Source organism: Meriones unguiculatus, chromosome 8 (assembly GCF_030254825.1).
Source record: "Meriones unguiculatus strain TT.TT164.6M chromosome 8, Bangor_MerUng_6.1, whole genome shotgun sequence".
NCBI lineage: Eukaryota > Metazoa > Chordata > Mammalia > Rodentia > Muridae > Meriones > Meriones unguiculatus.
Genome location: NC_083356.1, coordinates 51,133,669 through 51,146,090, shown reverse-complemented (window position 1 = coordinate 51,146,090; position 12,422 = coordinate 51,133,669).

Genomic DNA, 12,422 nt, shown 5'->3' with positions numbered 1-12,422 from the left:
CACTTTATGTGCTAGTTAGACAGCTGGTGGGCTTTTATAAAAATGTATTTTAGGGTATAAACTTCATTAAGATATATGACATTTTTTTTCTCAAAGCTTACATTGTCCATTCTGTGCTCTATCTTGAAATATTATTTTGATACATGTCCTCTGGGGGGGGGGGAGATTGATTCTTATTATCAATGCCAGTAGTTCTCAGTTAAAAAGATAAAAAGCTGATGTCACAAGTGAAATTACATTTAATGTTTCGAACTAAGTTTTAAATTTTGACACAGCCTAACAAAACTCATGATTTTGTCTACTGCATATGACCTACCATCCTTTTGAGCACAGGATGGCCTAGCAAATCCCAGGTTTCTTCCTGAATCATATATTTAATGCTATTTCTCTGCCAATCATTGATTCTTTCCTTACTGATTTTTTTTTCCTTGACTTCTGATGAAATTGATTTCACAAGAAAAGATGCTTGCTGGAATCAGCAGAAAACCCTAAACGTTATTCTGGAGAAATTTAAGGACATAAAATACATATGATGACAATATTCAAAAACAAAACAAAAACCCCTTAGTCATGAAATTATATATCCTGTTATAAAATTACAGGAAATTGTTAAATGTTTTAAGTGGTCAGACAAAATGAGCTTGTCTGCTTGTGGTACATAATGCCTTTCCTTCCTCTCAAAGTATGCTAGGGACTCTTATCTATGACAGTTGTCTGGCAGGCTGTTCTTTGGCTGTGCTATGTGAATAACTTCTCCTGAGGATTACACCAGCATGGATTCCTATCAGATTGGCTTTCAATGGACTTAGTTGCTTTAAAACTGACTTGTGACCAGGAAAGTGTGGAGAGGTACAGTTGACAAGCTCTAAATCATTGAAAGACTTTTATTTTTTAAAGAAAAAATCCTTTAGAATTGCTGTACAATAAACTCTTCTCCTTAGATCTGAGGGGTGGGAGTAACTGAGAAAGCCAGATGGATCAACTATACAGTAAACTAATAGACTATGGCTTATCAGATGCTGGACATAATATGCTGTTTTGTTAAGGATACACTTTAGTCTAAGAAATCAGGCAATAAATATGTTTGCCCTATATACCAGAAAATCACAATGAGGCCAGAACACTGTAAACATGGATTTTTAAGATATAATGTGCAAAGTCCCGGGTTTATCACACGTCTCTTTTTCAAACAATTCTCTGCTTAAATATAAGTCCTGTACATTTTCTTTGAAATCCAAAGTGGAAATGTATTTTCATGAAAAGCACACACAGCCAGGTCATATCAAGAGCTAATTTGTTTCTTGTGATTGTAAAATAGATTCAAGAAATTTATTTTCAGAAATATGGAGGACATTTTCTAACTAATAATGCAGTGAATGTTACATTTTTTTATCACCTCTGTCAGTGGTAGACTTTTGGGAAATTCTATTTAAAAGTCCCCTTCCAGTTTATGAATTTTTCTGGTTTGACTTTTGATGTCCCTATTCCCAACTGATTTTTATATGAGCAAATAGAAGATTTATTGAGACAGAATAAATTTAGGTGCACTTAAATGTTCAGTAGATCATATTAATCTATATAATGGTTATTAAAATTTGTAGAATAATTACTATGTAATTTTAGTGTCTATGCATGACATTTTCCACACACTTATTCAGACCAAAATTACATGGAGACCACTTGCACATTGTTACACATGATGTAGTCACCATTCCTTAGTCACATTTTTTTATTTTTACAAAGATGATTACTGCTGGAATTTTCTACTCTAAGAACTGTAGAATTATGTTTCAAGATAATTTAAACATTTCTATAGTGTTATTTGGGTCTCTTAATCTTCTGAGGTGGAAATATATTTATCTGGGTATTGAGATGCACTGTGCTCTCTCAAATTGTGGTATAACATCCTAATCACTACTTTCTTATAATGAGCCTGCATATAAAAATAGGGCCTTCTCACAGGAAAAAAAATGCTAAATAAAGCCATTAGGATGTGCAGTGATCCAATCTTCCTCATGTCACTGTATGATAAGCAAGCTAGAATACAGTCACAGACACACCCAGGGAAAATAGTCTTCAGCAAATAAATAAATGAATAAATAAATACATAAATAGATAAATAAATAATAGATGAAACAATTGTTTTTTTGGGGGGGACCATCACAGTGTTGCAGATACCAAGGAATGAGAAAAGACATTTCCAAGTTATAACTCTCAAAAACCAGTACAGCCTGCTGTTTGTAAAATACCGCATTCTACTCTTCTGTGTTGACTACTCAGTCAAAACTCAGCCAATCAAGTTAAATACTCTTCTAAGTGTCAAACATCAGAGCTGGGGTTTTATGTTTTCTTCATGTGTTGTCCTTGGTTGGGCTATCAATCTCTGCAGGGCCCCCAGGTCTCAGTTTTTATTCTATTTATTTTATTTTACTTTATTTTATTTTATTTTACTTTTGGCTCTGTTGCTCTCCTTCTGGACCTCCTGTCCCTTTCAGGTCTTTCTATCTCCCCGTTCTTTCATAAGATTACCTACACTCTCCCCAAAGTTTGAGCATGTCTGAATTAATATAAATTTTAAAATATATCTTAGTAGATTTCTCAAGTGGTAAATGTCATGCTTGCAGAAGCTTGGGAGTCTGAGTTTTATCTATAATGCCCATATAAAAACCATGAGCTACACTTGTTTATAATGCCTGTGCTGACCATATGGAGACAAGATCATCCTTCTGGTTTCCTCACCATCTAGTGTAGCCAAATTGATGAAAGAAAAATGTGTAAGGAATAAAGTGAAGAACAATGGAGGAAAACACCCAAAGTTGATGTTGATTTTTGGCCTTCAAATGAGCAAGTGTATGCACACAACACATACACACACACTTACACATACCACATGCACACACACAAACACATACATGTATACATATAAACCTAGGCAAAATAAAGAATACAATATAACAAAAATAATAATCACTAGTGAGAAACAAGTGAACAACAAGAAAAGGGAAATTCGATATTTTTAAAATATAAACTAATAAATCAGTGATATTAAGAGGACTAGTGAACAGATAAAATCAGGGATCTTTTCTAAGAAGATGGATCAATAGCTAGCAAAGTTGATGGCAGCCAACCTTATATGAAGAACTGAGTTCATTCTCTGGGACCAACATAGTGGAGGAAGAGAACCAACTCCCATGGGGTTTCCTCTGCTGTCCACACACACATTATGGTGCTGGCAAACATGCACACACATGCAAATGCACAAACACAGACATAATATTATATATGCAAAAGGAATATATATATACATAATATAATATATGCAAAAGGAATAAAGCTTTCTTAGACTATAAATAAATTATGTTAAAACTGCATATCTTTTGCATATTTCTAACACCTAAGTCTCACATCTATAGAATCTACTTGAGGTTTTTAAGGTTCCAACACCTCAAAAATGGTTTATGAATTCTTCTTTGCCCTTATTTTTTTTCTGTCATCCACATCAGTAAAGTTGCATCTTTCTACTCTAGCTATATCTTTATAATAAATACATAATGTTGATAAAATCTCTTCTTGAAAAGGATACAAAATAAAGATCAAGAACAGTTATGAATCACAGTTACAGTACAGAGAAAAGAAATGTGAGTAATATAATAAATTCTAAATTCTGAAATATTTATTTGTCTTATTATGTTTTGACATAAAAAAAAGAATATGTTCCCAAAAAGAAGCTGTTTACAGAAAGTTTCTCAGGAGAAAATTAGTTTAGAAAAACAGAGACAACTGGTTTGAACATTTTTTATTTAAATTTTTGGATTTCAAACTATTAAAGAACAATTAAACTCTAGAAAAAAAACAGTGAGTTTATTCTAGGGAGTATAGGAGTCTTTAACAATTCAGATGAAAAAAAAAAAAGGCTATTTCTTAGGAAAGTCCCAAACCAAATCCTGGAAAGCTGGTACGATATGTTACCTCCTGCTTCCACACTGTGCAATTCCTATCTCATTCTTTATGTCTTCCTTTCTTACACATAATCAAGTTCCTCTGTAAGTAGTTGTCTTATTCAGTGTTATGTTGCTCTGAAGAAACCTATGGCCATGGCAACTCTCATCAAAGAAGCATTTAATTGGGGGCTTGCCTACCTTTTCAAAGGTTTAGTCCATTATCAGTTTGGCCGGAAACATGGTGGCCATGTAAGCAGACATACTGCTGAAGAAGTAGTTGATAGTTTTACATCTGGATCAGCAGGTAGCAGAAAAAGAAAGCCATCTTGTCTGGCTTGAACATTTGAAACCCCAAAGCCTAGACCCACAGTCCATATATACACACACAACAGAAGCCACCCCTCCTAATCCTTGTCAAGTAGTACCACTCCCTATAAACGAGAAATGCAAAACTATAAGCTCATGGGCTCATTATCATCCAAGCTATCATAGTAGCTCACCTTGTTGAAGATTTCTTTGCCAGAAATGGTTCCTCAGGTATCCATGCCCAGTTCCTTACATTTGTTCTAATTAGGTGCCAGAGAAACTAAATTAGATAACAAGTCATCCAATTGGACTAGTGGGTCACTGTAACATCAAAATCATGAAAGTAATGAGACAATTGCTTAAGTATATTGTAAGCCATTCCTAACATTCACTCTTGGCTCCCTGCAGACCAGTGCATGGCAAAATGAAAGAATGACAGACAGTAGGACAGAGGTAATTGAAAGAATTACCAGGTATTTGTTATAAAGACGTATATATTTTATTTATAAAGGTACATTTTGATGTTATAAAATAAAATAAATAAAAACAAAATGTATGTTTTATGAACTTCCCGAATTTGAACTGAAAAAAATTATATGAACATTTTCTTTTGTAGATTTCCAAATAAATGGCTTTTTTGCTATTTATTAAAATATACAAATGAGTTCATAATATGAATTTAAGTTTAACTTGAAAAGTTAATCTTAAGTTTAAAAGAATTCCAGAAATATGAGTTTTAAATACATGTTTTGGAATCTGAGATTGAGATGAACTTAATAAAACAATAAGAGTATTACCACTTGGTTTGAACAAAGAAAATTAATTGCTCCTTAGAGGTTCAAAAGAACAAATGTTCCTCGCTATGTGTCTAAATTACTGTTGAATGCTACAGTAGAACTGAAAATGAGCTAACTTTAGCTACTTTGTGAAAAGCTCAGTAACAGAGTGTGAGCAAATGGAGTACACTGCCAAGGTTTGGTACAATTGGAAGATAAGTAGTTGACACTCAGTCTCTATTCCTGAGTATTTTTTTAGTCAAGAATGCCAGACTAAAATGGAGTCCTCAATTCATGCATCCTCCTATTAAAATTGCTGTTTCTCATGCTTTTAATTTTGTCATAGCTTTTGGATGGCAAACCTCATTTCTAATATGCAGGTGTTTATTTCTTGTTTCCTTACCTAGGGTTTTTGTTTGTTTTTGTTTTCTTGCTTTGTTGTGTTTGCTCTTTTTTTAAGTGTATATGTTTTAACGCCCTAAATCCGTTTATTCTAAATGTAAAGATCAGTTTGCAAAGTAAGCTCTTTTATTATTTTGCTTGTGGGATTTTAACAAAGAGCACATTTACATAGTCGAAGAGAAGGTTCTTTCTATAAGGTCACACACTGAGTTATGTATTGTCCTGGTATTTCTTAAAGAGGAAATTTTCCAGAAACTTGAGGATATGGTCCATACTCATCAGGTATGTATAAAAGTAGGAAACTTTCTCTTTTTAAATTAAATTTTTATTTTTAAACAAAGTAAAGTTTATTTACTTTGTATCCCAGCTGTAGCCCACTCCCTCATTCCCTCCCAAACCCACCCTTCTCTCCCTCATCTCCTCCCAGCCCCTCTCTAAATCCACTGATAGGGAGGTCCTCCTTCCCTTACATCTGACCCTAGTTTATCAGGTCTCATCAGGACTGGCTGCAATGTCCTCTTCTGTGGCCTAGCAAGGTTGCTACTTCCTTGGGGAGGGGTGTTAAAGAACCAGCCACTGAGTTCATGTCAGAGACAGTCCCTGTTCCCCTTACTAGGATACCCACTTTGATGTTGAGCTGTAACGGTCTACTTGGGACATCTGAGCAGGGGTTCTAGGTTATATCCATGCATGGTCCTTGGTTGGAGAATCAGTCTCAGAAAAGACCCTTGTGTCTAGATTTGTTTGGTCCTTGTGGAGTTCCTGTCCTCTCCAGGTCTTATTAACTCCCCCTTCTTTCATATGATTCCCTATACTCTGCCCAAGGTTTGATTATGAGTCTCAGCATATGCTTTGATACACTTTTAGGTAGTCTTTCAGAGACCCTCTATGGTAGGCTCCTGCCCTGTTTCTTGTTTTCTCCTACTTCCAATATCTGTCCCATTTGTCTTTCTAAGTGAGGATTCATCATCTTACCCTGGGTCCTCTTTCTTGTTTAGCTTCTATAGGTATACAGATTTTAATATGTTTATCCCATCTTATAAGTTTATTATCCACTTATAAGTGAGTATATAGCGTGTGTGTCTTTCTGCCTCTGGGATACCTCACTCAATATGATCATTGCTAGATCCCAACGTTTGCCTGCAAATTTCATGATTTCCTTGTTTTTAATTGCTGATAGCTTTCTATAAAGGGAAATTCTTTACAGAAAAGTAGCCTAACTGAGTTAGTTCTGTGTTGGTCACCCACTTTTTTTCACAGACCAACCTGCTGTGAACATACAGTCAGTATAGCAGCATATAATAATCAATCTTACTAGGTGGTTTCAAGAAAACAACAGATTACCATCAGTTGTAATGGTTGAATTATTCAGTCTGACATATTTTTTATAATTTTATAATATATTTGTGTCACTACTATATATATGTATACATATGTATGTATATATATTTTTTGAAAAAATGTTCTGCATTAAAAGTCTCTAGAGCTCTCCCTATTTATCTCTCCTCTCCTCTGTACCATTATTAATAACTTTCAAGAAAACAACATGCCTTTTACTTGATAGCTTCATACTTTTTTATTGTGGTTAATTTAAAAAAATATAGTATAATAAATGTTTATTATTAGTCTATAATTATTAGGACAGTATTATCTAACCCTCAATCAAATAAAGGCACAGATACCTGATGTACTTAATGAAAGAGCCTTTACTGTGACATGGCAGATATTAATCCTCTAATCTAACTCTACCTCCCAGCCACAATCTCAAGCTACCTACCATTTATACACAGTCCCAAAATGACTTATTAATATTCTTCATCTCCTCCATCCATGCTGATTCGGCCATGTGCTCCTTTCCCACTATAACACATGGCACCTGTTGCTCCATGTCCTTCTCCTCTGATACTATCTTCTCTCCTTTTGGTCCCTAGGTCCTAGCCTTCCTCAAAACCCCACCCAATGATCTTCCGCTGAATCCCAAGCTTCAGCATTTCTTACTAACCAATTGGCTTTAAATTAGGTGGAGCAAGGTTTACACATCTGGAACAAGTATATTTGAGAGTGTTCTTATCTGAAAAGGGACAAGTTCTTGGGGCGGGGAGGGGCGGCAGTAATTAACATTAAAATGCATAGCCTCGCTCCAACCTCTAAAAACTTTCTCTCTGAAAAAAATAAAAGTCTATTTTAGGATTCAATTCCAGCTTTCCATTTTAAACAATACAAAAATTATTCATACTTTATAAATTATATATAATATACAGTGCGTGAATATAGAAAGACAGACAGATAGAAAGATACATAAGTAGATAGATAGATAGATAGATAGATAGATGAATTAGGACACTTATGGGTTCCCATCAGTCAAGGTTTTTCTTACAATATTAAAGATTAAAAACCTGTTCTGTAGTCTTAAATCATGAAATATAAACCATGGCATAAAATTTTTTATGGCCCAGAAAAATTTAGGTATCTCAAATTGACAATCAAAAATTTCCTTCTGTAATTCCATTAAGTTGTATCACCTGTGGTAAATGAGCATGAAACTTGGTTAAAATAACTTTTAATTTTGGAGAGTGCTCACTAGAGCTTACACTGACTACTAAGGATATAATAATATTGGGTATCTCAAATGTCTGAGCAAATTTCATGGTAATATTTATACTGAAATGTTATAAGTACAGAGGATTGTATCTTTTAAATTGACTGAAGTTGCCATAGTAATTTAAAAAAAATAGGCTGCTCAGTTTCCAAGTGGGTACCCTAGTAAGGGGAATAGTAGCTGTCTCTAAAGTGAACTCAGTGGCTGGCTCTTTGATCCCAGCTTCCTGAGAGGTGTGACCTTGCCAGGCCACAGAAGATGATACAGCCGGCCTTGATGAGACCTGATAGGTTAGAGTCAGATTGAAGGAAAGGAGGACCTCCCCTATCAGGGTACTAGGAAAAGGGAAGAGGTGGAGAAGAGGGAGTGTGTTGCCTCAGGGATACAAAGTGAATAAATTGTAATGAATTAATTAAATTAAATAAAAATATTACTATAACCATGTACCTATACTATCAATTCAAACAGACTAATTCATTTCCCAATTATATTTTCACTTCTATCCCCAAGAGCATCATATCACGTCTTTTAAGCAAACACAGTCTAAGTATTGCTCTGTTAATTAGGATGTGATTTTGGAGATATTTTTATAACTCAGTCTTTTCTGTGCATTTGTCCTACAGTTTTTTTCTATCAATGTCTTGATCAGGGCTTGATTGCTGTAGTCTTCTACCAGAAATATTTTTCTTATAAAATATATTTTGTTTATAGCAATGATGATGTTTTGAGCACTGGAGCGCACACTGACTTGGAGTCACTGTGACCTAATCCCCATGGAGATTATTTGGATTCTTTCGACCTCTTCAATATTTTTAAAGTCACAGTGAGCTTCTCTCTATTGTTTTTCTCTCATTACTGATCAAGCACATTTTAGTCATCTTAGGTTACATAAGTACTTGTTCTGGATTTCAAAATTTTAAGGAAATTTATATTAATATCTAACCAGATGATGTATACCCTCTGTTTTCTCTAAGTTTTTCTGTACAGAGGACTTGAACTGTGTAAAATCTTAGTCTTCAGCTCTCATTAAGCGAAGAGATGTCATGATGCCAAGGTCTTGTATATATGTAACATTTTTCCTTACTTAATAATGTGGATCATAATGTAGAACAAAATGTGGTGAAAAGGCAGTTCATTGAACAAAAACACCATTATCTTAGAACAGACATTTGGCCTGGAACGTTTGGGATGAACACTGATGTGGAGGACCAGTTGTGCTAATTGCAGTGTGACACACCAAAACACATTGGGTCTAGTTAAATATAAAGTGTGAAGAGAAACAAAAATACAGCTGCTAATTCATAAAATATTTGATTAACATGCTTTTATTCCAAGCTATAGATATAAAAAAGGGGGGAAATCAGGTCTTATGTGTGCAAAGAATGTCTGGAGTATGGGGATCTGATATCCTAACACTAAAATTTCTTTTCTCCAAGATTCAGGCGAAACCCTACCACTGGATGAACCTATTTTATACTCTTACTTTTTTGGAGTATATGTATAACTACAAATACCACACAGTCATACTGTTACTTATAATAACTCAGGAGTGTATAGAGAAAAGTAAACCCACATATATGAGTACTACATGAAATCAGAAGATTAATTTTGGTTTTGATTTCTTCCTGATTATAAGATTGGAAAGTCTTCTCACTTGAAGTTTTATATATTTGACATAGTTGTTCAAATTGAATGATTAGGGTAAATAGGAATGAATACTTATCTTCTATAAAGTGATTTAGTAATGATAAACATGACAATTGTACACATTACAACAATAAAACATGACTTAAGCAACAAAGCCACCAATATTTGTATATCAACATCTTCTCTTTAACTTCTTTTAATTCAACATATTTCTTCTGAAATGTGAAATGTTTTCCCCTAATAGAAAATAGAAAATACAGATACTTGTTGCAAACAATATTCAATTATATCATAGTCAAACCAAGAATAAATTTGAATACAAAATGTTCACTTTCAATCTATTTTTCCCGTTGACCATTATCTCTTTTTGTGATTTCAGGTCTATTTTAAGAAAATCACATCAAATGGCACGAATATAATTTTTTGCTTCTAGGTATCTGTGTGAAGAGTATGCATGCATAAGGTGTATGCCTGGATACGTGTGCAGGTGAGAGATATATCTCTATTTATGGGGATGCCAATGACTGATGTTATCTTCCTTTATCAGTCACCACATGTTTTGAGACAGGGTCTCTCTTTCACTTAGCCTAAAGTCACAGACTCATTAGATTGTCTTGGCAGTGAACTCCAGGAATTCTTTCATTGCCACCTTCTCATTGATGGAGCACACTGCCAATCCTTGCTTCCTTTTTTTTTTTCCCAAGAGTTGTGAACTTGGGTGTCATGATTGTACAACACATACTTTAGCAACTTAGCCAAATTCCAGTCTCAAATATCAAGTTTGATATTTCATATCAAATGGTTTCTATAACTAATGGGCCATAGAGCTACTACTTACTTTACTCTGTGATTGTCACTGACAAAAGAGGGAAATATCTATTCAGATGAACTGTAAGTAGTTACTTTAGTGCCAGATACAAACACACACACACACACACACACACACACACACATTTACAAACACACTCAAACACACACATATATATAATCCTTATTTTTATATTTTCCAAATTTATAGTATTCAGACATTTGACATAGAAGTTAATGTCTTTCTTGTACCTGTAGAACAATGACAATGCAAAAATAAAAGTTTTTAATATTTAAAATAAGTTGGGCATGGTGACACATACCTTTAATCCCAGCACTCAAGGAGGCAGAGGCAGAAAGATCTCTGTGAGTTAGAGGACAGCCTGGTCTACAAAACGAGTCCAGGACAGCCAGGCTACACAAGGAAATTCTGTGTCAAAAAGATCCAAAATATTTTTTTTAAAATCAGTGTGAGGCATTGTAAAGTATGATCGAAATCCCAGAATCCAGAAGGCTGTGCTAGTGTATTCACAAGATCAAGGCAGTTCAGACTATATGGCAAATTCCTTTCTCCAAAATGCAACAGCAATACTTAAAATTTGAAATATTTTGAATGTTAATATATGAAAAAATATAAATATGGGTTATTTTCTCTAATTATTTAAGGTTGACATGAGAGAAGAGTCACATGGCTTTTCCAAGACTAACTACTGCAACAACATAAATACTTAATACTATAAATTAACAGCCATTTTGAAGAAATAAGATAAACATGGTTAATAACACAACATCATTCCCTAATATTTGTTGGCAAGGTTTCATTTAGAATCACTGTCAAGACACATTTCTGCATCTAAAACCTGTAGTTCAAAGTTTTCTATCATAAATTAGGGTCATTTAAAATTGTTTATAAAATAAACAAACCATATAAATGTGATTAAAATTTAAAATTAGGGATATCACAAATTATCAGTTGTCAACCACTTCAACTCATAGACTGTATTTCACTTTTAAAGTGTTACACAAACCAGGCAACAGCAATGAAGCCAAGACTTTAGTCTGAGCTTCTTTTTACTTTCTTTCTTTTTCATTACAATATTTATTTAATCAGTTTACAGCCTGATTGCTCATCATCTCCCTGACCCATCCTCTCATCCCTCTCCCTAATTTCTACTTCTTAGAAAAAGGGAGGCCCCACATGGGTACCAACCCACCCTAACACATCAAGTCTCAGCAGGACTAAGCCCATCCTTTCCCACCAAGGCATGAGAAGGAAACCCAGCCATGGGAAAGAAATCCAAAGAAGAGCAACAAAGTCAGAGGCAATATCCCTCTAATTGTAGAAATACAAGCTCCATATTTACTACATATGTATAGGGGGTCTAGGCCCAGCCAATGCTTCTTCTTTTATTGGTGGTTCAGTCTCTGTGAGCCTCCATGGGCCCAGATTATTTTAATTTGTAGATCTTCTTGTGTCCCTGACTTCTTCAGCTTCCTCAATATGTCTTTCTTTTCCACAAGACTCTAGAACTTCTCCTATTGTTTGGCTGGGGATCTCTGCATCTGTTTCTATCAGCTGCTGAATGAAACCTCTCAGAAGACAGGTAGGCTAGGCTCTTGTCTACAAGCATATCAGAGTATCATTGATAGTGTTAGGTTTGGCTTTCTTTCATGGGGTAGATATCACTTTAGACTAGTCATTGGTTTGACATTCTCTCAATCTCTGCTCCAACTTTATCCCTACAATTCTTGTAGGCAGGACAAATTTTGGGTCAAAAGTTTTATGGGTGGGTAGGTGTCCCTCTCCCTTCACTGGAAGTCCTGCCTGAAAATAGGATGGACCACTTCAGGCTCCATATCCCCACCATTAGAAGTCTCAGCTAGATTAACCCCATAGACTCCCAGGATATCCTGTGTCACAGAATTCAACAAATGACACAACAT